The sequence below is a fragment of the Triticum aestivum genome, chromosome 2A (genome assembly GCF_018294505.1).
Source record: "Triticum aestivum cultivar Chinese Spring chromosome 2A, IWGSC CS RefSeq v2.1, whole genome shotgun sequence".
In the NCBI taxonomy this organism is placed as follows: domain Eukaryota; kingdom Viridiplantae; phylum Streptophyta; class Magnoliopsida; order Poales; family Poaceae; genus Triticum; species Triticum aestivum.
Genome location: NC_057797.1, coordinates 52,185,979 through 52,212,854, shown reverse-complemented (window position 1 = coordinate 52,212,854; position 26,876 = coordinate 52,185,979).

Here is a 26,876-nt window from a genome sequence, read left to right as displayed (position 1 = left end):
CAGATGTGCCCGGGCTGAAGAGGGAAGGAAGTACCCCGGCGAAGATGCCGGCGTGGAAACCGACTCCTCAGATGAGGATACTGCCGCCCCGGCGAAGAATGGCCGGCGCCGCAACAGGAAGCGCAAAGGTAAAGCTGTGCTTGCCGTCGAGGGATCTGACGACGCCGGCTCCGCCAAGAAAACCAAGGCAGATGACCCCGCCAAGGAAATTGCCGGATGTGTCTCCTGCCGGGCCTTGGCGGCTGCCGAGAAGCCAGGAAACTCCGACAAGCAATACTGCAAGATCCATCGCACCAAAGGCCATGATCTCCAGAACTGCCGACAGGTTGAGCTCCTTGCTGAGAAGCAGAGGGCTGTATATGAGAGGCGGGACAAGGAGAAAGGCCATGACGGTGCTGAGGGGTCCGGCAAGAAGCATGCCGGCCAGGCGGGCCGTCGCGGAAAAGAGAAACAGCGGGAGAGGCCCGCCCGGGCCGTGACAAAAAGCCACAAGACGGTGATCATGAAGAGGACAATGAGTTTGGTGACCAAGAATTTCAGAATGCTACAGAGGCCATGTGCGTCGATGGCGGCGCCTCGCTGCATACCTCTCACCGCCAGCTTAAACAGTGGGCGCGTGAGATTACAGCGGCGGAACCGTCGTTTGATGCCCAAAGGCCGCTGAAGTGGTCCAGCACACCTATCATTTTTGACACTGAGGATCACCCTGATCGCACTACTGCAGTCGGGTGCTTGCCATTGTTGGTTTCACCAACAATATGCAACCTCAAGGTGACAAAGATGCTAGTCGATGGCGGGGCCGGCCTGAACTTAATCTCACCTGCCGTGATCGAGAAATTGCAGATTCCTGATGAAGACCTTGAAGAGATGGGCATGTTTCAGGGGGTCAACCCGGGAAGAAGTCAACCAAAGGGAAAGGTCACGTTGCCCGTTACTTTTGGGAGTGATCTGAACTACAGGACAGAAAGGATTGTGTTCGACGTTGCCAAGATCCCCTTGCCTTACAACAGGATCCTTGGCCGCCCAACGCTGGCCAAGTTCATGGCGGCGTCACATTACGCCTACAACACCCTGAAGATGCCGGGGCCTGTTACGATCATCACCATCCCATCAGACAAGAAGGATGCGCTAATTTGCGCTGACCAACTCTACCAACAAGCAGTTGCAGCAGCCGCCACTGCTAAGCCGCTTGCTCCTGCCGCTGGAGCCCCGGGAAAGCAAAAGAAGAAGACCGGTGAGACCTCAGGCACCCACTCCGGCAAGCGCACCTCTTCGGAGTGTAGCGCTCCCATCGAGGATGTGCCAGAGAGCTCCGCCGACAGAAACAAGAAGTCCAGGGCCACACCACCGGGAACCAAGAAGGTTTCTGTCAAGGAGGACGGCACGGGAGGAGCTTTTACCATAAGCTCCACCCTTGACGACAAATAGGAAGACGCGCTCGTCACCTTCCTACGGGCGAATGTCGATGTGTTTGCATGGCAAGCATCCGACGTCCCCGGCTTTCCCAGGAAGGTGATTGAGCTCCACCTTGCTGTCTGTCCTCATGCGCGGCCCATCAAGCAGAGGGTCAGAAAGCAAGCTTTGGAATGACAAGAGTTCATCACAGAGGAGATCCGGACACTGGAGCAGCGGGTTTGGTAAGAGGAGTGCTCCATCCAATGTGGTTGGCCAATCCGGTGGTAGTGCGCAAGGCAAATGGGAAGTGGAGGCTGTGTATTGATTACACAGATATTAATAAGGCTTGTCCCAAAGACCCCTTCCCGTTGTCGCACATCGACCAGATTGTTGACTCCACAGCTGGGTGTGATATGTTGTCATTCCTCAATGCCTACTCCGGCTACCACCAGATCTTCATGACAAGGGAAGATGAAGAGAAAACGGCATTCATCACCCCATGTGGTATGTATTGCTTTATACGGATGCCTTTCGGGTTGAAGAGTGCCGGTTCAACGTTTGTAAGGGCGGTCCCGATTGGTTATGAACCCCAGCTCCATAGAAATATGGAAGCTTATATGGATGATATAGTGGTCAAAACCAAGAACAAGGCAACCCTCATATCAGATTTACAAGAAACATTTGCAAACCTACGCAAGATCAATCTCAAGCTGAACCCTGAGAAGTGCGTCTTCAGCGTCCCGTCTGGCAAGCTTCTCGGGTTCTTTGTGTCACAGCGTGGGATAGATGCCAATCCGGACAAGATCAAAGCTATAGAGCAGGTTGAAGCGCCCAAGCGAGTAAAGGATGTGCGTCGGCTTGCTGGTTGCATTGCCTCCATGAGCAGGTTCATTTCCAATTCCGCCGAGCACGCCCTTCCCTTTTTCAAGATTTTGAAAAAGGCGGGCCCGATGGGGTGGATGCCAGAAGCCGAAGCAGCATTACAAGATTTGAAGACGTACCTCTCCTCCGCGCCAATACTAGTTGCGCCTAGGCCACAGGAACCGTTGCTGCTATACCTGGCGGCAACGAACCAGGTGGTCAGTGCCGCACTAGTGGCGCAGAGAGAAATTGATGATGAGTTAATAGCAGCGACGGAGCCCGATGCCACCGATGCCGAGAAGATGCAGCCAATTGAAGTGCCGCCGAAGAAGAAAATGATGCAGCACCTGGTCTACTTTGTTAGTTCCCTCCTGCAGGGGGCTAGATCGAGGTACTCCGGTGTGCAGAAACTGATCTTCGGCCTTCTTATGGCCTCGAGGAAGCTGCGTCACTACTTCCAGGCGCACGAAATCACTATCGCCCCTTGCCTCCCTCTGCAACGGATATTTCACAATCCGGATGCAACGGGAAGGATCGTAGAGTGGGCACTGGAACTGTCCAGCTTTGGCCTCAAGTTGGAGAGTACCTCGACGATTCAAAGCCGAGTCCTGGCGGAGTTCATTGCAGAATGGACCACGACGCCTGACGAAGAAACCCAAGAGACTGCTCTCCCCGGCAAGGAAGCAAGTTGCGACTGGATCCTGTACTTTGATGGAGCTTTCTCCTTACAGGGCGTCGGGGATGGCGTACTGCTTGTCGCGTCCACCGGAGAGCACCTCAAGTACGTGATCCAGATGCACTTCCCCAGGGAGGTCAACAAACAATATGGCTGAGTACGAAGGGCTGCTTGCTGGTCTTAGGATCGCGGCGGACCTTGGAATCAAGAAACTCGTCGTCAGAGGTGATTCACAACTTGTCGTCAAGCAAGTCAACAAGGATTACCAGAGCCCGTTGATGAAGGCCTACGTCAATGAAGTGAGAAAGATGAAAGAGCGTTTTGTCGGTATACAGGCAGATTACGTTCCCCGAGCGGAGAATGATATCGCCGATTACCTGTCAAAACACGCTGCCCTCAAGCTACCTGTGGAACCAGGTACCTTTGTGCTTCGGCTAACTCAGCCATCCGTTGATCCATCAACAGAGCAGAACAAGAGGAGAAAATCAAGGCCCGGCAAATACTTTCCCGCCGAGCTCCCCGAAGCCGCCGGCAAGGATGTTGCCGGAGACACTGAGCCCGCCATGGGATGGCTAGCTCCGACAGAGCATCAAGCTCCTGCCATGGAGACAGCCGCTCCGATAGCGAAGGAAATGCCTTTAGTCCTCGCCGTCGAGCCCCAGGCTCCAGCGTGGGCACAGTGTACCGTCCGATTCCTCCAAACAGGGGAACTTCCTGAGGAGCAGGAAGAAGTGGAAAAAGTAGCCCGTCGCTCTACTATGTACCAGTTCATCGATGACGTCCTGTATAGAAAGAGGCCGAACGGCGTGAAATTGAAGTGTATCCCTCGAGAGGAAGGACTGGGGCTGTTGGCGGAGATACATGGAGGCATATGTGGATCCCACATCAGCTCAAGGGCCCTTGCCAGCAAAGCATGTCGGCAAGGCTTCTTCTGGCCCACCGCCCTCCAGGATGCGATGACACTAGTCACCAGGTGTGAAGCGTGTCAGTTCCATTCAAAGAAGCTTCATCAGCCAGCTCAAGCCCTTCAAACCATTCCTCTCTCCTGGCATTTCTCGGTCTGGGGGCTCGACATACTGGGCCCTTTCCCCCGCGCTGTCAGGGGCTTTGAGTACTTGTACTTTGCAATCGACAAGTTCACAAAGTGGCAAGAAGTGGAAGCAGTGAGGAAGGTCACAGCACAGTCAGCCGTCAAGTTCTTCAAAGGACTGGTGTGCCGTTTTGGTGTACCCAATAGGGTTATCACCGACAATGGCACGCAGTTCACAAGCCACACCTTCATGCAATATATTCAAGACCTCGGCAGCAAGGTCTGTTTCGCTTCCGTTACTCACCCACGAAGCAATGGTCAAGCCGAGAGGGCAAATGCTGAAGTACTGCAAGGACTGAGGAAAAAGACCTTTGACAGGCTGCACAAGAGTGGAAGGCGCTGGATTGATGAATTGCCGGCAGTTCTTTGGTCAATCAGAACGACACCAAATTGAGCCACCGGCCAGACACCCTTTGCCCTGGTATACGGGGCAGAAGCAGTTCTCCCCACGGAACTCATATACGGGTCACCTCGAGTACTCGCTTATGACGAGCTTGAGCAATATCAATTGCGGAAAGATGACGCAACGCTCCTTGAGGAAGATCGTCTTCGGGCGGCTGTGAGAGCAGCGCGCTACCAGCAAGCCTTGCGCCGCTACCATAGCCGCAAGGTTCATGCCCGAAGCTTTGAGGAAGGCGACCTTGTTCTTCGGCGCGTTCAATCGGCCAAGAATTCCAACAAGTTGACGCCAAAGTGGGAAGGCCCTTATCGGGTAATACGAGTCACCAGGCCCGGTGCAGTCCGCCTGGAGACCGAAGATGCCGTTCCGGTGAGTAACTCCTGGAACATTGAGCATCTTCGCAAGTTTTACCCGTGAGGCGCGGCTTGCCGGGCCCCCCGACAAGCCACCTTTTGTACGAGCCTTGCCGATGACGCATGTAACCCTTTGTACAAAGCCAGGCGTAGACCCTGAGCATAAATAAATGAAGTGCTGGCGCCCTAAGTTATAGCATGCATGCTAGGTCAAGTCTCGTCCTTGGTTAGGGTTGATAGTGCTTAGCGGCGACTAACCCCTAGCTTAGAGGTCGAGTGTGTGTCTCTTTGTCTTTCTTATGTCTTCTTTGGTTCACAGGACACACAGATATCCGTGCCGAAACACTTGGGGAGAAGAAAAAGAGGAACAGACCAGCATCTAGCCCCCGGCAAGCCAGTATTGCCGGGGGCTGCAAGAGCAAAGATTCACCCACGACGAACCAGGGTTGCCGGGGACTGCAGTTTCAGCCCTTATGATGCATTCCATTATGTACTGAGGTATATGAAACCCCATTTCCCCCTAAGCTACCGTGCTCCCCTAACTCTAGGCCCTAGGGCTCGTTCCTGGGGCCAAGTTTGGTCGTAGTCGCGGCAGCGAAAGGATTAAACAAGGAGCCTGAACTCGCCTCATCCCTGCCTCCGCCAAAGGCATGAGGAAGGTCGAGCAAAGTGGGGAGACGGCAAGGCCTGTTTCCAGGCAAGGAAATGTTTATCTTGAAGATATCAAGGATTTACTCCTTGTCGTGGGTTCCACCCGCAAACAAATGACCCGGCAAGCATCCCTTTTTCATTAAAAAAACATTCCACTCAGGTACAGTCCATAGGGAATGAAAAACATGAATGATGGGATTACAAGTTTTAAATTCAACAAAGGCCCGAAGGCTTACAAACTAAAAAGAGATAAGGTTCCCGTAATCCCTTTCTTGTCCCTCTCCTCAGGAGGCAGGTCAAAGAGGCGAAAGGGACAGAAGGAGCACCTAGGCGAGCTACGGGGGACAGAAGATACCAAGAGAACATCTTGGTGGCCGTCCAAAGGCTGGATGGTGATGGCGGCGCCGGAAGCAGAGCTCGAAGACGAGGCGGCAGGACGTCAGCACGCGTCGAAGGCATCGGTGACCGCATACTCCGACTTGACGGCCTTGCCGCCCGTCCTCTTCCATTTCCGCAGCCTCCCAACGCCAGCCGCCCAAGGAGACGACCCCGAGAAGTTCAGGGAGCCGGCGACACGGATGATGGGGTCGCCGGTGCCGCACGGAGCAGCACCCGACACCTAGTCGGACCCGTCATCCTGCCGCCTACTACCCTCGTCATCGTTGCCACTGTCCTCCTCGTCACTCCCGCCCGAGGAGGAGTCTTCACTATCAGAAGAGCTCTCCACGCAGCACCTTGCACGGGTCCCAAAGAGCCCAAAGACCTTGACGGAGAGAAGGCCACCCTCCATCAGCTTAAAATGGAGAGTGAGCCCCTCCGTCAAGCGGTGGATATGAGCAAACGTCTTCCATCCCCGATGAAGATACATCACGTGAGGGGCGGGGAAGTCGATGCGGACCCGCGTGCCACTGATCCCGCAGCCCCTCATGTGCAGCCGCAACGACTCCGGCACATCTAGCTCCATCTCCCGCGCAAATGGAGTCGGGAGACGAAGGCGACGGCGCGGCGGCCGGCGCAGCCTGACAAAGAACTCACAAGGGTCATCCCCAACATGGCCCTCCATTGGAGGAGGAGCTGCTAGCGGAGGCGAGGCCGGCGTGCCGGCCCGCTCTCCCCTTCCCCGAGCGCCCCAGCCTTGCCCACGGCCTCGCCCCTCCCCCTTCCCCTCGTGGCTGGCTCTACCACCACAGGCGCAGGAGAAGGAGGGATGCGTTGTCGAGCGGCAACCCTCGCCGCCACTGTTGAAGGACCGGGATTCCCTCTCTCCATGACGGATTCAAGGGAGGAGCAGAAGCTGAAGGAAGAAGAAGATGAAAGAATGCGGGACGCCATCCCCCCACCCGCTCTTTATAAAGGATCGGGCTGGGGGCTCGGCCGCCCCGCTCGGCCAATCAAGATACGGAAGGCGCAGGGAGCCAGGACCGACCCGCCGCCCCAACTAGCGACGGCCCGGTTTCCCGCCTACACCGTTTGCCTCCCCAGGCGCATGGGAGACACGTGGTGGACGTGCAGAACCGAGGGGACGGGTGAGACGACCACTCCCCACCCCGTGATCGTGGGGAGTGGATGCCTTGAAGACCGCGCCTCAGCCCCATTCAGTAAATGGGCCACGCCTCCACGCCTCCCTCCGTTTATGGGGAAGGCGCGAACCGCCCCTTTACTATGATGTGACGCATGCCTGCGGGAACCAACCCCATGCATGCTGCCCACGTCACACGCGCCTCCCCACGCCGCGCCACGCGCGGGAATCGTGGGAAGCGCAGCGCGCGAAGAATCTTACCGCGGTAAAAACCGCCCCGCCTGCCCGCGCACCATTTTGGGCCTAGCCCAACAACACATTGCACTTATGTGTGGCCCAGGCCCGGGGGCTCCTGTCGGTGTACAAAAAGAGGGGTACACTTTTTGTACCCCTATAACTGTGCACGGGCAGTCTGAGCCCCGGATACCACCACACCAAGCAAGGCAAGGGAGGTGAGTCAGGGTAAGACCGAAGCTCAAGAGAACTAGAACGACGCCAAGGCCAAGACCACAAAGAGCAAAGGGGACGAAGCGGACTCCCCCGGCAAGATCCTTGCCGGGAGACAGTTCTAGCAGCCCCGGCAAGACCCTTGCCGCGGCGACTCGTCCCGCACCTACAGAGCAAATCACCCTTGAGTCCACTGCCCCCAAAGGGAAAGGATTCGGGAGACATCCCCATGGCGGCATGCAGATCTTTGTGAAGACATTCAAGATCAGATACGCACTAAGGAGACGACAACCCTTGGCGGGATCCCAGCCAAGGAAGACCACAAGGCCCCCGGCAAGCGCCTTGCCGGGGCCCCGACAAGGCCCTTGCCGAGGACACCCGCAGGGCCACCATTAGGCCCACACCGATTAAACCTCCACCACCGCATGCATGCAGCTGCCGACCCAACTAGCTGGGGAGGCACCCGCGTGGCGGCATGCAGATCTTCGTGAAGACCCACCACTGCGCCAGCTCAGTTGCCTTCCTACCTACATGGCATCGCAGGCGTCGCTGGCCAGGGCGCGTGTCGACACAAGAAGGAGCGGCGATGGATGAGACAGGTTTCTCCCCCATCCCCGATAAAGCAAGGCCACCTAAGCAAGACGCATTAAATGCGCCTTGTCATGTGATGCGAGGGATAACCTTGCAGCATTGTACCCTTTCCACCTCCTGTGTGCCACTGTGGCAACCCCTTTTTTCTATAAATGGAGGCCCTAGGCGACCAGAGGAAGGATTCAGCTTTTTGGAGCTCCTCATGCCCCATAGCTAGTGTCAGGACCCCGATTCCAAGTCACATCGATCTAGCCGGTTACACCTCATATCACTTTGAGGCCTCACGCACGGTATTCCCATGGGTGTCGCCTAACCATGGCCCGGGACCATTTGCGCCTTTTAGCTCACGTATATGATAGTGTTGCTAGCATCCATATGATAGAGAACCCGGGCCGACATGGCTAGTCATGAACCCAAAGCGGCACTAACCTATGGGGACAGGCATACATGAATCACATCAATCGTGTCGGTCAACAGCGTGTGAATCCGGGCTGTAGCACTGGGCTAACAGAACTCCGGGAACCCGGGCTGTAGCAGGCTAGGCAGGACTTCGGATGTCACCGTGTGATATTTCCCCGAAGGGACAGACAGAGGAACGTAGTGAAACTCATGCCGGCCAGTCAAGTGTCCTGAGCAGTAGTGCTGGGCTAACAGGACTCCGGTGAATCGGGCTGTAGCGGACTACTATGGCTCATGGAAGCACTAGACTACATTTCCCCATTAGAGAGGCTGCCAAGGATAAACAACTAGATTCTCGGATCCCACACATACCAAGCATTTCAATCATACACACAATATGCTCGATATGTGTAAATACAACATGGCATCACAACATAACTCTACGACTCAAGTATTTATTCATTAGGCTCCGAGGAGCGAGATATTACAAACATGGGTCTCATGACCCAACAATCATAGCATACAACTCAAGAACATGCGGAAGCTTAACATGTGTGAGTATAGACATCTATAAATGAAAAAGGCTAAGGAGCCTGACTATCTACCAGATCCTGCCGAGGGCACAAGATCGTAGCTGAGGTAGCAAGCTAAACGTCGAAGCCCACGCGGAACTACTAGCAAGACTGACGTCTCTCTACAAAACATAAATTAAGAAAACGTGAGTACAATTGTACTCAACAAGACTTACATTAGAACTAACTACATATGCCTCGGTATCAACAAAGGGGTAGTGGAGTTTAACTGTAGCAAGCCAGCTTTGACTCAGTGGCTAACCTGAACTACGACAGCAAGCAACTATTTTGAGGTGGCGCACACGAGTCCACATATTCACCATATCAATACACCACTATGGATCCGCTCCCGTCTCCCTACGAGAAGGCCATCCATAGCACTCACGCTTATCTTGCGAGTTTTAGAGTATCCACTTTCACTTGTCTATGAACTATGCAAGGGGTCCAAGTTTCCATATCCCAGGAATCCGGCTATTCGAATAGATAATGATAACCCTACAGGGGTGTACTTCTTCACACACGCTCCCACCACTTATCACCATATACACGTCATGTATCTCGGCAACCTTCAAGCGGAAGCCTGGCGAGGGTGTCGGCCACGGCCTACCTAAACACTCAAGTCTCTAGTCCAGGTTTATCGCCTATCCAGGTTCCATCCGCAGGGAGTCCGGCCGAGGTTTCCACATACAGCCCCAAACGATGTGAACAGGGTTCCCGAGACACCAAACGGGCGCCCGGTACACCGTGCCACGGTGTATCTACCGCATCATAGCCCACCCCTAGCGTCAGCGCTATGCACGGCCGCCAACACATAACATACAAACACCAAAAATTAGTTGCAACTCCTGGACAGAGTACTAGGGTGATTAAGAAGCCGAGAGGGTCAATTAAGGATCCATTGAGTGGTAGTAGCTGTTCATGGATCACAGACACAGAACTCAGTTCTTGAGGACGGTTTCAATGAGACAACCGACCATGTACTCCTACATGGCCTCTCACCGCTACCTTTACCAAATCGTGTTCACACACTTAGCTCACACACAGTAGGACATGTTCACACACCTCTGATTCATCCCCGATGAATTAGACTTGACATAACTCTATGCAATAGCAGGCATGACAAACAAGCATGAATGAGTAGGCACATCAGGGCTCAAACAACTCCTACACATGCTAGTGGGTTTCATCTATTTACTGTGGCAATGACAGGACATGCAGAGGAAAGGGGTTCAACTACCGCAGCATGTAACAGTTGAATCGTTGTTGTCCTAATGCACTAAAAGAGAGCAGGAGTGGGAGAGTGGGATTGTATCAGAATGAACAAGGGGGTTTTGCTTGCCTGGCACTCCAGAAGATAATATAGTTCTTCAGCGGTGTCATCGATCTCATCGTCGAAACCATGTCTATCGAGAGGGGACAAATACCGGCAACAGAGAAAGAAACACAATCAATGCAATGCACAATATGATGCATGATCATGACATGTCAATATGCTGTGGTTTGAGCTAATGCAACTAGCAACATGTTAAATGGAGTTGGTTTGAACCCTAGGTTCAAATTCAAACTCCATATGTGAGAGTTTAAATTCCATTTATATGAATTGGCCTAAACAGCAGCCATAAGTTGTTCTAACATGCATGAAAATGCCATATACATATTCCTTGAATTTTTCTGATAATTTTTCATATATAATTTATTTCATTCTGAGCTATGGTTGATTTTATATGATTTTTAGAAGTTAATAACATTTTCTGGAATTTCCTGAATAAAAATAAATCCAGAAATTACGTTATTGCATCAGCATTACATCATGCTGACCTCAGCAGGTCAACACGCCAGATCCATGTCAAACCTTACAAGTGGGTCCCACTGGTCAGTCTCATAGAGCTGGGTTGGGTGGATGACAAGTGGGACGGGTCAACATTGACTTGACCAAAGTCAAAACTGACACGTGGGGTCCACAGGGTTAGCACTAATCTAAATAGGTAATTTACACTAACCTAATATTTTAGTTAGCCGGTTAGTTGGGCGGTGGGGCCCGGTTGTCATTGACTCCAGGGGGTAATCAGTAGGGTGCTTAGGTCCTAATGATGGTGCCATGTCAGCGGCCGCCGGGGTTAGTTGTCGGCGACCAAACAAAGCGGCCGAGGCGCTCAGAACAGCGCCACAGGCGTCGGATGGGCGCGTGGCTTGGTCCTACGGCCAGCTGGAGGAGTGTTGCGTCCAACAGTGCAGGTGGTTGAGCGCACGGTGGCCGGGAACGATGCCGACGAGCGTTTGGGCGGCGGCCGGAGCTCGGGCGTCGGTCGTTGTGGTGCTGCAGCGTGCTAGTGGGCGAACAGAGGCACTAGCAAGGCACTGCAGAGTGCGGGGAGTGCGTTAGGTATTAGCGGTGACCAAAGGGTCACCGAAGTGACACCAGCGTCGAGCTCGTGCGGTGGAGTGGCTCGGCTCCGGTAGAGGAGGCGGCTAGAGGGTGCGTACGAGCGCGGGGAGCAGGGGAGAAGATGGTGGAGCTCACAGCAGGCGCGGAGACGGTCTCAGCGAGCTCGGGGAGGCGGAGACGGCGGTAATTCAATGGCGGCGATCCTTGGTGGTCGAGGAGGGGAAAAGCAGCGGGGGTGGCGCTTCGGGGCCCTTCCGGTAGCTTGGCTCAATGAGGAGGTAGGGAACAAGGTGGCGGAGCTCGGGGATAGCTCGGGGCGGCTCGGGGATCACGATGGACGCGGTGACGGGAAGCGGCGGCGACGGTCTCGCTCGGCCATGCACGTGAGAGAGATCAAAGGAGGGGGAGGGCATCCAGAGCGAGAGGGGAGAGACAGAGGGGGTCGAGGGCGTCTCCGTGGTGCGTTCAGAAGAGCCGAGGCATCACGATGGAAGCAGGAGCTGGCCAGGGCGGCGTCGGCGCTCGCCACCGAGATGCTTTGGGGCGAGGGGGAGGAACATGACAGAGGGAAGGAGGTGGGCTGGGCCGGCCAGCTCAGATGGGCCGCTAGGTGGGCTAGAGCGCCAAGTAGGTGCCCGGGTAAGTTTCTCACTCTTTTATTTCTGTTTTCTATTTTCTGTCTGTTTGTTTGACTTTATTAAAAATGCCAGAGCATTTTCAGAAATCACGAGACTCCTTATGGCCACTGTTTGGATTATTTCCAACAGCAAACATTTCAGTTCATGAATATTTGGACATTTAGAATAATATATAAAATTTAAATGCCCAAATGCAATTAAGGTATGATTTAATTCAGAGCCCAAATATGTCATGGAAAAATGTGCATCACCTCTAGTACTGTTTACAGCATTTTCCATAAATGATGAACATTTTTGAAAGCCATTTGGATTTACTGAAAATATTTTAGGTGAACCTAGTGAATTCCTTTGATGCTAGGGGTTTAGACAATCCCCATTTCAAGTTTCTTTGGAATTTAACATGATGGCATGATGAACAAGCAAAGTCAAGCAAGGGCTGAACTGGGGCTGTGATAGCTCACCCCCACTAAACAAGAATCTCGTCTCGAGATTTAAGCGTAGGGTAAGGTGAAGGGGGAAACACAAGCTAACATAATCTTCACGATCCAGGTTGCACCTCATAAGGTTGTTGATTCGATCACCATCATTGTCTCGATGTCTTGCCCCGAGAACTCCAACTAACATGATAATGAGAGGAAAGAGAAAACTCTAGAAGGATCGATCTTATCGAAGATCGAACAACTCAAGATCAACTCATGGAGCGAGACACTGAAACAACTCTCGAGCTGAGACACGAAGCATATGTTTAGAGGGATGGAGTGAAACACATGACAAAGGTTCACTAGGTAGGCAAAAATTCCACACCTAAGAAGGTGGTGAACGGTTGTCAATGTAGCGAGGAGTTGAGTTGCCATGATACCATAACGAGACATCTTAAGGAAGGTGACTCACAGAAGTATTCCCTTAAGTGGCAAAAAGAATTACTTTTGATACAAAGATCATTGAAAATTCTTTATACCAGCCTAAGGCAATCACAAATGATTGTGTGAACGAATTCGAACGAATGGCATACCCATGCCAGAATGGATGATGTGGACTACCTTGTTGAAGACAACGCAATGGATGACTTTTGCTTATCACCGGAAATGGATGGGACCCATGACAGGACCACTTTTGAAGATGGTCCTGGAAAACAACTGTTGAGAAGGACATCCCATGCAAATGTTGGGAATGTTCTAACCATCATATCTGCCTGGGATTCGGATCTGGTTAGAAGCAGGATACTTCAGACTCACATGTCTGAAAAGAAAAGTTGCAACACAAATCGATGAGATAACGTTGCGAGACTCTTGGGAGAAGAACTACGATAGCAAGCTCCAAAACATGAGAGGGTTCTGCTGCACTCCTGTGAACACACTTTCCTAGACAAACATGACCACATGGTAGTCTTATAATAAAACACTACCGAGTTCTGGTTGGGAACCAACATCGAGGATAACAAAATCCTGTACAAATCTGTCTGGTACCTTCAGGACTAGCACTTAGAACTTATTATCCTTGAACAAGTCAATCAGTGGCTTGGCATGCTAGGAAATACATTTGGAATGGAGGTAGATAATCTCACAAACCAATGTATACTTCGCACATGCATGACTGACTTGGGATGATTCCATAGGAAGCAACAACAAGCTTTCTCGAATCCACGGCAGCAACTTACATCGATTGCACGTGAACTTTGAGTAAGTCACTACTTTCATCCAAACATATGCTTCATGAAGGGAACATGAAGGCATCGTTTACAAAGTTCCCAATACTAGCTTAATGTTCAACATGAATCATGCGGGAGACAAAATGCTGCTGATGGGCTCAACAACAACTCATTAGAATTTTCCATATCACTGGACTTCCACCATCATGTGAACATGGTGATAGCATTGGTCAGACCAAAAGATGTAATGGTGTATGCTCGAGGGATCAACCACGAGTGAGGCAACATTACGAATATCGTTGGTTTTAACTTGATTTGATGATATCCCACACTCAAATCAAGGTTTGGACAAGAAAATAGGTTCAACAACTGATCACGAGGACCAATTGATGGTGATATCATCTTTCTTCAACACACACACAAACACAACGATATTCCTTTGGAGATGAACTAAGCGGGACAAGCTTTCATCTTCCAACTCTCCAAGTTGTTGTGTAGCTCAACCAACTAGCTCAGGGATATCCAGCACAGATTCTTGGAGAAGGGGTGGTTTATAAGAAAACCAACTTGATCGCGAGCTCAACATAACGGTCAGGGGACAACCTGGTAACACTTCCGAGAAGACATTCGGAAAATGACGAACCACCGATATGTTACTAAGCTCGAGAACAAACTTGTTTTTTATACAAGACGATATGATCAGGAGAGCAAGGGATTCAACCCTAACTCAAAGATCGAAGAGTGCACCGGAAATAAGAACAAGGTAGCACGATCAATCCTAGAATAGTGTTTTGATAACCAACACGCTAAGAATGATATTAGTGTCCATTAACTACCAAGCAACACAGTTGCTAGGTGTATTGATTTCACACATCATGGTTCACTTGCAGGCATTCCGGTTGCAGAAACATGGGACCAAGGAATAAAAAATGATGGCAAGAAGTATCATTGCGTCAAGAATTCATGAGAGATGGTGCAATTCTCATGACAATCCTTACATAAAGGGGGTAATACTCTAGGTTAGAACAGAGCAAAAGCTGGATTGGCATTTGATCTGTAGAACACAACTACTTTGACCCAATCCTGGATATGGATGAGGTACTGGAGTTTGTTTCTCCTAGCCATTCTGAAATAGAATGGCTTAACGAACCACAAGAATAATAAGCATCGGTAACACGGATGCACAATTAGTCCTGACTATCAATTGATAGGCAATGGTCGGAATACAAATGAAGAGGGACAACTCAAGAGGACATATATCTTTCTGAGTTGTGGATGCATAGATTAACATGTCGAACCAAGTTCAACAGGTTTCTTCCAGATAACCCATGCAGAAAGGTTGAACTGGCAGAGTCACAATATAGAATGGAGAACTCCTCAAGAGTACTCTGATTGTGATATTTTGGTTCAAGAGAACTCCTGCCATATTGGTTCATGGTATTTGAAGAACATTGTACCACAGACCTCGAGGACTATCGCAAAGGTTACTAATATCCTAAAGGAACTATCAAACACTATCAAGATGAGGTAAGTAGGGTGAATCTCGGGTTCAAGAACCCAGGAATAGAATACCTACCACTACATGGCATCACGGGATGCTTTTGAGAGTAATGGCCAGAATCACACACTGCGGATACAAAACATGGCTAGATCACTAGGTGACTCCCTAAAACACCTAGGGTCATAGTAATAGATCCAACAAATATGTCGAGGCAACAGAGTACCTCAACCTACCGATTAGTGTGATTAATCTAGCCCAAATGGACATCAGGAACAAGAGGAAGGGGTTTGCAAATGCATCAGACTACTTAGAAACCTGGGATGACTCGGACAGCATAACGGCTGTAAATGCTCAAAATGATTTGAGACATCCTATAAAATGGTGGCATAACCACTCAACATCACAATATCAAAGTTCTGAGGCCAGCTATGACATATGGAAGTAGTAGGAACTGAACTGAGGCTTGAACTCAACAATCCTAGGCAACTACGATTTATTAACACGTCATCCTGATAGATAGATGAGAAGGCCTAGTTTCTTAATACCCGTAGAATGAGAAGAGAATGACTCAGATCAGAGGGCATAAGGTAAAGGAGTAAAAAGAGCCTTACGTTCCCTTCCACAATCAATTCCCTTATATAACTAAAGCATTTGTAGACTCAACTTCGACCAGTTTGGCATGGTAATCCTACAGGCAGTCAGGCTCTGATAACAACGCTGTCAGGACCCCGATTCCAAGTCACATCGATCTTGCCGGTAACACCTCATATCACTTTGCGGCCTCACGCACGGTATTCCCACGGGTGTCGCCTTACCATGGCCCGAGATCGTTTACGCCTGTTGGCTCACGTATATGATAGTGTCGCTAGCATCCATATGACATAGAACCCAGGCCGACATGGCTAGTCGTGAACCCAAAGCGGCACTAACCTATGGGGACAGGCATACGTGAATCACATCGAGCGTGTCGGTCAGCAGCGTGTGAATCCGGGCTATAGCATTGGGCTAACAGAACTCCGAGAACCCGGGCTGTAGCAGGCTAGGCAGTACTCCGGATGTCACCGCGTGACATTTCCCCGAAGGGACAGACACAGGAACGAAGTGAAAAACATGCCGGCCAGTCAAGTGTCCAGAGCAGTAGTGCTGGGCTAACAGGACTCCGGTGAACCGAGCTGTAGCGGACTACTATGGCTCATGGAAGCACTAGACTACATTTCCCCATAAGAGAGGCTGCCAAGGATAAACAACTAGATTGTCGGATCCCACACATACCAAGTATTTCAATCATACACACAATATGCTCGATATGTGTAAATACAACATGGCATCACAACATAGCTCTACGACTCAAGTATTTATTCATTAGGCTCCGAGGAGCGAGATATTACAAACATGGGTCTCATGACCCAACAATCATAGCATACAACTCAAGAACATGCGGAAGCTTAACATGTCTGAGTACAGACATCTACAAATGAAAAAGGCTAAGCAGTCTGACTATCTACCTGATCCTGCCGAGGGCACAAGATCGTAGCTGAGGTAGCTAGCTAAACATCGAAGCCCACACTGAACTACTAGCAATACTGACGTCTCTTTGCAAAACATAAATTAAGCAAACGTGAGTACAATTGTACTTAGCAAGACTTACATCAGAACTAACTACATATGCCTCGGTATCAACAAAGGGGTAGTGGAGTTTAACTGTAGCAAGCCAGCTTTGACTCAGTGGCTAACCTGAACTACGACAGCAAGCAACTCTTTTGAGGTGGCGCACACGAGTCCACATATTCACCATATCAATACACCACTATGGATCCGCTCCCGTCTCCCTACGAGAAGGCCATCCATAGCACTCATGCTTATCTTGCGAGTTTTAGAGTATCCACTTTCACTTGTCTATGAACTATGCAAGGGTTCCAAGTTTCCATATGCGAGGAATTAGGCTATTCGAATAGATAATGATAACCCTGCAGGGGTGTACTTCTTCACACACGCTCCCACCACTTATCACCATATACACGCCATGTATCTCGGCAACCTTCAAGCGGAAGCATGGCGAGGGTGTCGGCCATGGCCTACCTAAACACTCAAGTCTTTAGTCCAGGTTTATCGCCTATCCAGGTTCCATCCGCAGGGAGTCCGGCCGAGGTTTCCACATACGACCCCGAACAATGTGAACAGGGTGCCCGAGACACCAAACGGGCGCCCGGTACACCGTGCCACGGTGTATCTACCGCATCATAGCCCACCCCTAGGGTCAGCGCTACGCACGGCCGCCAACACATAACCTACAAACACCAGAAACTAGTTGCAACTCCTTGACAGAGTACTAGGGTGATTAAGAAGCCGAGAGGGTCAATTAACGATCCCAATGAGTGGTAGTAGCTGCTCATGGATCACAGACACAGAACTCAGTTCCCGAGGACGGTTTCAATGAGACAACCCACCATGTACTCCTACATGGCCTCTCACCTCTACCTTTACCAAATCGTGTTCACACACTTAGCTCACACACAGTAGGACATGTTCACACACCTCTGATTCATCCCCGATGAATCAGACCTGACATAACTCTATGCAATAGCAGGCATGAGAAACAAGCATGAATGAGTAGGCACATCAGGGCTCAAACAACTACTACTCATGCTAGTGGGTTTCATCTATTTATTGTGGCAATGACAGGTCATGCAGAGGAAAGGGGTTCAACTACCGCAGCCTATAACAGTTGAATCGTTGTTGTCCTAATGCAGTAAAAGAGAGCAGGAGCGAGAGAGTGAGATTGTATCGGAATGAACAAGGGGGTTTTGCTTGCCTGGCACTCCTGAAGATAATATGGTTCTTCATCGGTGTCATCGATCTCATCGTTGAAACCATGTCTATCGAGAGGGGACAAATACCGGCAATAGAGAAAGAAACACAATCAATGCAATGCACAATATGATGCTTGATCATGACATGTCAATATGCTGTGGTTTGAGCTAATGCAACTAGCAACATGTTAAATGGAGTTGGTTTGAACCCTAGGTTCAAATTCAAACTCCATATGTGAGAATTTAAATTCCATTTATATGAATTGGCCTAAACGGCAGCCATAAGTTGTTCTAACATGCATGAAAATGCCATCAATAGATTCCTTGAATTTTTCTGATAATTTTTCATGTATAATTTATTTCATTCTGAGCTACGATTGATTTTATATGATTTTTAGAAGTTAATAATATTTTTTTGAATTTCCTGAATAAAAATAAATCCAGAAATCACATTATTGCATCAGCATTACGTCATGCTGACCTCAGCAGGTCAACACGCCAGGTCCAGGTCAAACCTGACCAGTGGGTCCCACTGGTCAGTCTCACAGAGCTGGGTTGGGTGGATGACAAGTGGGACCGGTCCATGTTGACTTGACCAAAGTCAAAGCTGACACGTGGGGTCCACAGGGTTAGCACTAATCTAAACAGGTAATTTACACTAACCTAATCTATTTTAGTTAGCTGGTTAGTTGGGCGGTGGGGCCCGGTTGTCATTGACTCTAGGGGGTAATCAGTAGGGTGCTTAGGCCCTAATGATGGTGCCACATGAGCGGCCGCCTGGGTTAGTCGTCGGCGACCAAACAGAGCGGCGGAGTTGCTCGGAATGACGCCACAGGCGTCGGATGGGCGCGTGGCTTGGTCCTACGGCCAGCTTGAGGAGTGTCGCGTCCAACGGTGCAGGTGGTTGAGCGCGCGGTGGCCGGGAACGACGCCGGCGAGCGTTTGGGCGGTGGCCGGAGCTCGAGCGTCGGTCGTTGTGCTGCTACGGCGTGCTAGCGGGTGGACGGAGGCACTAGTGAGGCACTGCGGAGTGCAGGGAGTGCGTTAGGTACTAGCGGTGACCAAAGGGTCACCGGAGTGACGCCGGTGTTGAGCTCGTGCGGCAGAGCGGCTCGGCTCCAGTAGAGGAGGCGGCTAGAGGGTGCGTACGAGCGCGGGGAGCAGGGGAGAAGATGGCGGAGCCCACAGCAGGGTCGGAGACGGTCTCAGCGAGCTCGGGAAGGCGGAGACGGCGGTAATTCGACGACGGCGATCCTCGGTGGCCGAGGAGGGGAAAAGTGGCGGGGGTGGCGCTTCGGGGCCCTTCCGGTAGCTTGGCTCAGTAAGGAGGTAGGGAACGAGGTGGCGGAGCTTGGGGATAGCTCGGGGCGGCTCGGGGAACATGGTGGACGCGGTGACGGCAAGCGGCGGCGACGGTCTCGCTCGGCCGTGCACGTGAGAGAGAGCAGAGGAGGGGGAGGGGTTCCAGAGCGAGAGGGGAGAGACGCAGGGGGTCGAGGGCATCTCTGTGGCACGTTCATAAGAGCCGGTGCGTCGCGGTGGAAGCAGGAGCTTGCCAGGGCGGCGTCGGCGCTCGCCACCGAGCTGCTTCGGGGCGAGGGGGAGGACGACGACAGAGGGAAGGAGGTGGGCTGGGCCGGCCAGGTCAGATGGGCCGCTAGGTGGGCTAGAGTACCAAATAGGTGCCCAGGTAAGTCTCTCACTCTTTTATTTTTGTTTTCTATTTTTTGTCTGTTTGTTTGACTTTATTAAAAATGCCAGAGCATTTTCAGAAATCATGAGACTCCTTATGGCCACTGTTTGGATTATTTCCAACAGCAAATATTTCAGTTCATGCATATTTGGACATTTAGAATAATATATAAAATTTAAATGCCCAAATGCAATTAAGGTATGATTTAATTCAGAGCCCAAATATGTCATGGAAAAATGTGCATCACCTCTCGTACTATTTACAGCATTTTCCACAAAATGATGAACATTTTTGAAAGCCATTTGGATTTACTGAAAATATTTTAGGTGAACCTAGTGAATTCCTTTGATGCTAGGGGTTTAGACAATCCCCTTTTCAAGTTTCTTTGGAATTTAACATGATGGCATGATGAACAAGCAAAGTCAAGCAAGGGCTGAACTGGGGCTATGACAGCTAGCTCAAGAACATAGATATACAATCCACCAAAGCAGGAGTAGGGTTTTACGCATCCTCGCGGCCCGAACCTGGATAAATGAACCGTGTGCTATCTGTTTGATCCGCTCTTCTCACAACCCCGCGCCCCGCTAACCACAGTAGGGATTCTTGTGATCCCATAGGTGTCGTTCCCACCGACAGCTTCGGAAGTTATCCGGGGATCCGAAGATGAGTCCATTGTGACTGAGCCTGTGCAATGGGCATCTACACCTGGTATGACGCCTTTGAAGGTCGTTTTTGTGGGTTTGAACCTTGAGGGGTCTATACCCATTTTGCGCACTGTGTCCTGATAAAGCAGGTTTAGACTGTTGCCGCCGTCCATTAGGACTCGAGTGAGGTGAAATCCATCGATGATTGATTCTAGGACCAGTGCGGCGAATCCGCCATGACGGATACTAGTGGGGTCGTCCCTGCGATCGAAGATGATCGGACAGGAGGACCACGGGTTGAACTTTGCGGCGACTGGCTCCAATGCATATATGTCCCTTAGCGCACGCTTCCGCTCCCTCTTGGGGATGTGGGTTGCGTATATCATGTTCACCGTCCGCAGTTGTGTGGGGAACCTCTTCTGTCCTCCGGTGTTCGGTGGCCGGGGCTCCTCCTCGTCATCACTATGTAACCCCTTATCTTTGTTTTCGACATTTAACTTGTCGGCCTGCTTGAACACCCAACATTCCCTGTTGGTGTGGTTGGCTGGCTTGTCGGGGGTGCCGTGTATTTGGCACGAGCGATCAAGTATGCGGTCCAAACTGGACGGGCCCGGCGTGCTTCTTTTCAATGGCATTTTCCGCTGACCGGGTTTAGAGCCTCTGAATCCGGCATTGACTGTCGTATCCTCGGTATTGTCGCTGTTGATGTGGTGCTTGTGTTTGTTGTGACGTGACCTGCCATTTCTATCCTTGGTATCCGAAGTACCATGGTTCTTTGACATGTTATTGCTTCGAGCCAGCCAGCTGTCCTCTGCCGCGCAAAAGCGGGTCATGAGTGTCGTGAGGGCTGCCATAGATTTCGGCTTTTCCTGGCCAAGGTGCCGGGCGATCCACTCGTCGCGGATGTTGTGCTTAAAAGCGGCCAGGGCCTCTGCATCCGGACAGTCGATGATTTGATTTTTCTTTGTCAGGAACCGTGTCCAGAATTGCCTGGCCGATTCCTCTGGCTGCTGAATTATGTGGCTCAAGTCATCGGCATCTAGTGGTCGCACATAAGTGCCCTGGAAGTTGTCGAGGAATGCGGCTTCCCGATCTTCCCAACAGCCAATGGATTCTGCTGGCAGGATGTTGAGCCAATGTCGAGCTGGTCCTTTGAGTTTGAGTGGGAGGTATTTGATGGCATGTAGATCGTCACCGCGGGCCATGTGGATGTGCAGGAGGAAGTCCTCAATCCATACCGCGGGATCTGTAGTATCGTCGTATGATTTGATATTTACGGGTTTGAAACCCTCTGGGATTTGGTGATCCATTACTTCGTCTGTGAAGCATAGGAGGTGTGCGGCGCCTCTGTACTGGGCTATATCGTGACGCAGCTCAAATGAGTCTTGTCCGCTGTGTTCGGCCCGGTCGGATTTACTTTTACTGTATCCGGCGTGACGGTTATCGTCTCGCATAGTGGCGCGCCCTTGTGATCCGTAGATCGATCTTGCGTGTTTTGCTTTGTCCTCCAATATGTCTCGTAGGTCTAGCGTGTTTCCCCGTGCCTTGACATTTTTATTTGAGTGGCGTCGGGGTGCGGGCTGAGCTTTTGGCTGAAATGCCTCTTTGTCGCAGCCACGAGCTGGCCGATCAGCTGCGCCATACATTGGAGATGTAGGTTTTAATGCTTCCTCCTCTAGTCGAGGTAGCAACCTGCGCTTTGGGTAACTCTTGGAGAGGCGTTCGAGTTCATATTCCTCGGCCACAAGGACTTCAGTCCATCTGTCAGCTAGCAAATCTTAATCAGCTCGAAGCTGCTGTTGCTTTTTCTTAAGGCTATTTGCCATGTCTATAAGCCGACGCTTGAAGCGCTCTTACTCGACGGGATCCTCAGGCACGACAAATTCGTCATCGTCTTCGGAGGGAGGCATGTAATTATTATCCTCCGCCTCTCCATCTGCCGCTCTCTCGGGAGGACTGGCTTCTCCATCCTCCTGGTCTAAATCTTGCTGGAGGGGATTGTCGTCATCTTTGGCAGTGTCCGGAGTGCTATTATCTCCTGTGCCGGTATCACCGCTTTTGCCTTGGCGAGACTTAGAGCGGCGCCGCTGACGTCGGCGCTTGGGTTGCTTCTTGGAGGGGTCATCCTCCGCTGTCCCGTCGCCATTGCCTTCTTTGGGTGTGTCCACCATATATATATATATATCATATGATGAGGTGGCTGTCCAATGCCCTGTGGGCAGTGGTTCTTGTTCGTCTCCTGTATCGTCGTCCATACCCTCGATGTCTTCGGAGTCGAAGTCGAGCATGTCGGTCAAATTGTCGACGATGGCTACTAAGTGGGTGGTGCGTGGGTGGAGAATTTCTTCGTCTTCCGGATCCCAATCCTGCCGGACATAGTTCGGACAGGACTCTCCTGAGAAGGAGCGAGACCTTAATGAGTTCAGAATGTCACCGAAGGGCGAGTGCTGAAAGATATCCGCGGAGGTGAACAACATGATCGGCGCCCAGTCGGATTCGATAGGCACGGGCGCAGGCGATTCGGAGTCCGTGGCTGGGAAAGAATCCGGTAGTTTGGCGTCATGGCTCTTGTGAAGGGTAAGGTCAATACTCGGCTCGATCGCCGCTGAGAATGCAGCCTCCATGGCGGGGTCTATCCACCCGTCCATGAATGGCACAATTGGCTCCGAATTGAGGGTCAGAGCGGTTGCCGCTGCGGTCTCCTAAACATTGTTCGATGGTAGATCTAAATCATGCTCATCATGACCGTGCGGCACACTCGGCAGGGGCTCGAATCCGTCGAAGATCAAGTCTCCGCAGATGTCGGTCGTGTATTTAAGCTTTCAAACCTGAACTAGTGGCCAGGGGCGTAACTTTCGATCTGCTCCAGATGGCCAAGCGAGTTGGCCCGCAGTGCTAAGCCGTCGAATACAAAGATCTTTCCGGGGAGAAAAGTCTAAGCCTAGACTGCATTGCTATCGTTGATCGAAGGAACCATCATGTCTCAGCCTAGACTGCATTGCTCCAGATGACGACACAGAGGAATTCTCAATGAAAGCACCAATGTTGGTGTCAAAACCGGCGGATCTCGGGTAGGGTGTCCCGATCTATGCATCTAGGCGGATGGTAACAGGAGGTGGGGGACACGATATTTACCCAGGTTCGGACCCTATTGATGGAGGTAATACCCTACGTCCTACATGATTGTTCTTGATAATATGAGTAGTACAAGGGTTGATCTACCACGAGATCGAAGAGGCTAAACCCTAGAAGCTAGCCTATGGTATGACTGTTGTTGGTCCTATGGACTAAACCCTCCGGTTTATATAGACACCGGAGGGGGCTAGGGTTACACATAGTCGGTTACAAGGAAGGAGATCTACATATCCGTACTGCCAAGCTTGCCTTCCACGCCAAGGAGAGTCCCATCCGGACACAGGACGAAGTCTTCAATCTTGTATCTTCATAGTCCAACAGTCCGGCCAAAGGATATAATCCGGCTGTCCAGATACCCCATAATCCAGGACTCCCTCAGTGGTGCCAGGAGGTCAAACTTCAGGGGCCAGACACATGGGAGAGAAAGCTCCCATGGGCGTCATTGGCGGGGGCCATCTTGAATTCGGCCCCCAGCCGAACGCAATTCTGGAGACCAATATGGTTCCAGAGTCAGGCAGGCGGTCTCCCTCGGCTAGAGGGGGTGTACCTATTCCACCGGCAACCTCTGTCCAACCAGAGGTGCTGGATACTTTATTGGCGGCGCTGAAAAGTGCCTTCGTCGTCGATGAACCTTATGGGTGCGGTGATTGAGAAGATTCAATCTGCGGAGAGTGGGCTGAATGAAGCCTGTATTAGCCTTATAAGAGGCTTTGAGGTATGTTTTATGAAGTTTCGAAGAGTGTCACAGTATAGATAGTAGCCCCTGATACGCTGTTCTGTGAGAGAAAGAACCGGACAGAGGATCAAATCTATGTTCGCAGGAGACTCACTTGATGACATTAATTACCTCTCTTTTGGTATAAATAGGCGTCTGTAGCGACTGCCACCTCTCGCACTGTGGAGGTCTCCGGACTAAATCGAAGTCTGGAATGGGCCACAGAAGAATTGGGCCAGTTGAAAAGGTAGTTGGAGGATAAACAAGGTATGCAAAAACCTTGCTCATGTTCAGTGTGAACGAATTTTAAAATATGGTTTGTGATTTGCGCCAGGGCGATGACCGAAGTCGAGGCTCTTAAGAAGGATGTTGCCGAGGCCGAGGGAAAGGAAGCCGCAGAGAGAGCTCTTCGTGAGAAGCACGAGGCCAGGGTTATTGATGCTGAGCAAGAGCGTCAAGATGTCGTGAGAAGATGCGAGGCCTTGGAGCAGAGTCTAACGGAGAAAGAATCCGAACTTACCAAGGCTCATCAGGCCGCATGCGATGCCCACGGGGAAACCCTGGGTGACCTGCAGGAGATCCAAGAGGTGAGGAAGATCATAGTGGGTAAGGATTGTTCCACATAAGGCAAGTATTTGGGGAGAAAATCATGTTTCTAATCTTGAGTTCAGATATCTCCAGGGGTGTTTGCGGAGCTGCCATGCAGCATATCTGATGCCGCATAGTTCTACCGAGCCGAAGAAAGGAACACTGCGGATAAGCTCTTCTGGTCACAGTATCTGGCATCGAATTATCTGGTTCCTTTTGCCGACCAAATGAAACAGCTGATCGAACTGCAGAAGGCGGCCGAGCTAGCCATGAAGGATTTGATTATCCGGCTATGGCCCGCTGAGCCAATTCCAGGCAACTACTTCGGGCTCGTGAAACAGCTTGCGAGTTCCTGCCCTTGACTAGACGTCATCAAGCGGTCGGTCTGTATAGAGGGTGCGCGAATGGCCTTACTTGGAGCTATATTTTTATTCGTCACATGATATGTGTTTTGCTTGGAGCGTATTTTCAATTTTACTTGCTGTTTGAATAAAATCATTGGATCTGAAATATTAAATGAAAAAGAATCCTCCCATGGCTAGTTAATTATTTGACTACTCAGTGTCCTTCACTATTATCTTTTGGAGTAGTTTGTCATTCACTCACGTGCTTCACGCATATCCTATGAGTAAATGGTTGAATAATTGAAGATCATAAATCTGAATTTATATATTTTTCATATGCTTATACCATGGGGAGTAATGACTTCACACAGAATAAGTATAGGTAGTAAACTTATTGAAAGTTAGCAAACGTAGAATTGGTCACTTGAACAATTCATGAAAGAATATTGAAGGAAGAGAGATTTCACATATAAATATACTATCTTGGACATCTTTTGTAATTGTGAGCACTCATTAAAATATGACATGCTAAAAGGTTGATGTCGGACAAGGAAGACAACGTAATGGGTTATATTTTCTTATATCCAAAATAAAGTATATTGTCTTGGATCATCCAACATGTTGAGCTTTCTTTTCCCCCTCATGCTAGCCAAATTCTTTGCACCAAGTAGAGATACTGCTTGTGCTTCCAAACATTCCTTAAACCGGTTTTGCCATGAGAGTCCACCATACCTACCTATGGATTGAGTAAGATCCTTCAAGTAAGTTGTCATCGATGCATGCAATAAAAATTGCCCTCTAAATATGTATGATCTATTAATGTGGAGAAAATAAGCTTTACATGATCTTGTGATGTGGAAGAAATAAAAGCGATGGACTGCATAATAAAGGTCCATATCACAAGTGACAATATAAAGTGACATTCTTTTGCATTAAGATTTTGTGCATCCAACCATAAAAGCGCATGACAACCTCTGCTTCCCTCTGCGAAGGGCCTATCTTTTACTTTTATCTTCTACCTTATGCAAGAGTCATGGTGATCTTCAGCTTTACTTTTTACATTTATCCTTTTGCAAGCACATTGTGTTGGAAAGATCCTGGTATATATATCCAATTGGATGTAAGTTATCATGAACTATTATTGTTGACATTACCCTTGAGGTAAAAGTTTGGGAGGCGAATATATAAGCCCCTATCTTTCTCTGTGTCCGTTAGCAATTGTGAAAGATTAAATGATAGTTGAGTATGTGGAGTTTGCTAAATCAAAGCTCTGACATAGACCCTTCCTGAAAATAAGATGAATTGCAATTGTTTGATGACTGAGAATATAGGTTGTTAGTTTCAAGAAAGTTTATGATCTATACTTTAACATGTGAATAGCTTGTTACTTGACCATGAAAAGTTTTATGAAGATGAGCTACTGTTAGGATACATAATGATGGTAGAAAAAGTGATTGGAACTTATGCACTTGCTAGCATTCACACTTCATAAATTATTTTTTATGATTGACCTACTTAAGGACGAGCAGGAATTAAGCTTGGGGAAGCTGATACATCTCCAACGTATCTATAATTTATGAAATATTCATGCTATTATATTATCAACCTTGGATGTTTTATGTGCATTTATATGCTATTTTATATGATTTTTGGGACTAACATATTAACCTAGTGCCCAGTGCGAGTTTGTGTTTTTTCCTTGTTTTTGAGTTTACAGAAAAGGAATATCAAACGGAGTCCAATTGACGTGCCAATTTTTGATGATTTTTTATGGACCAAAAGAAGACCCCGGAGTAAAAGAGATGGGCCAGGAGAGTCCC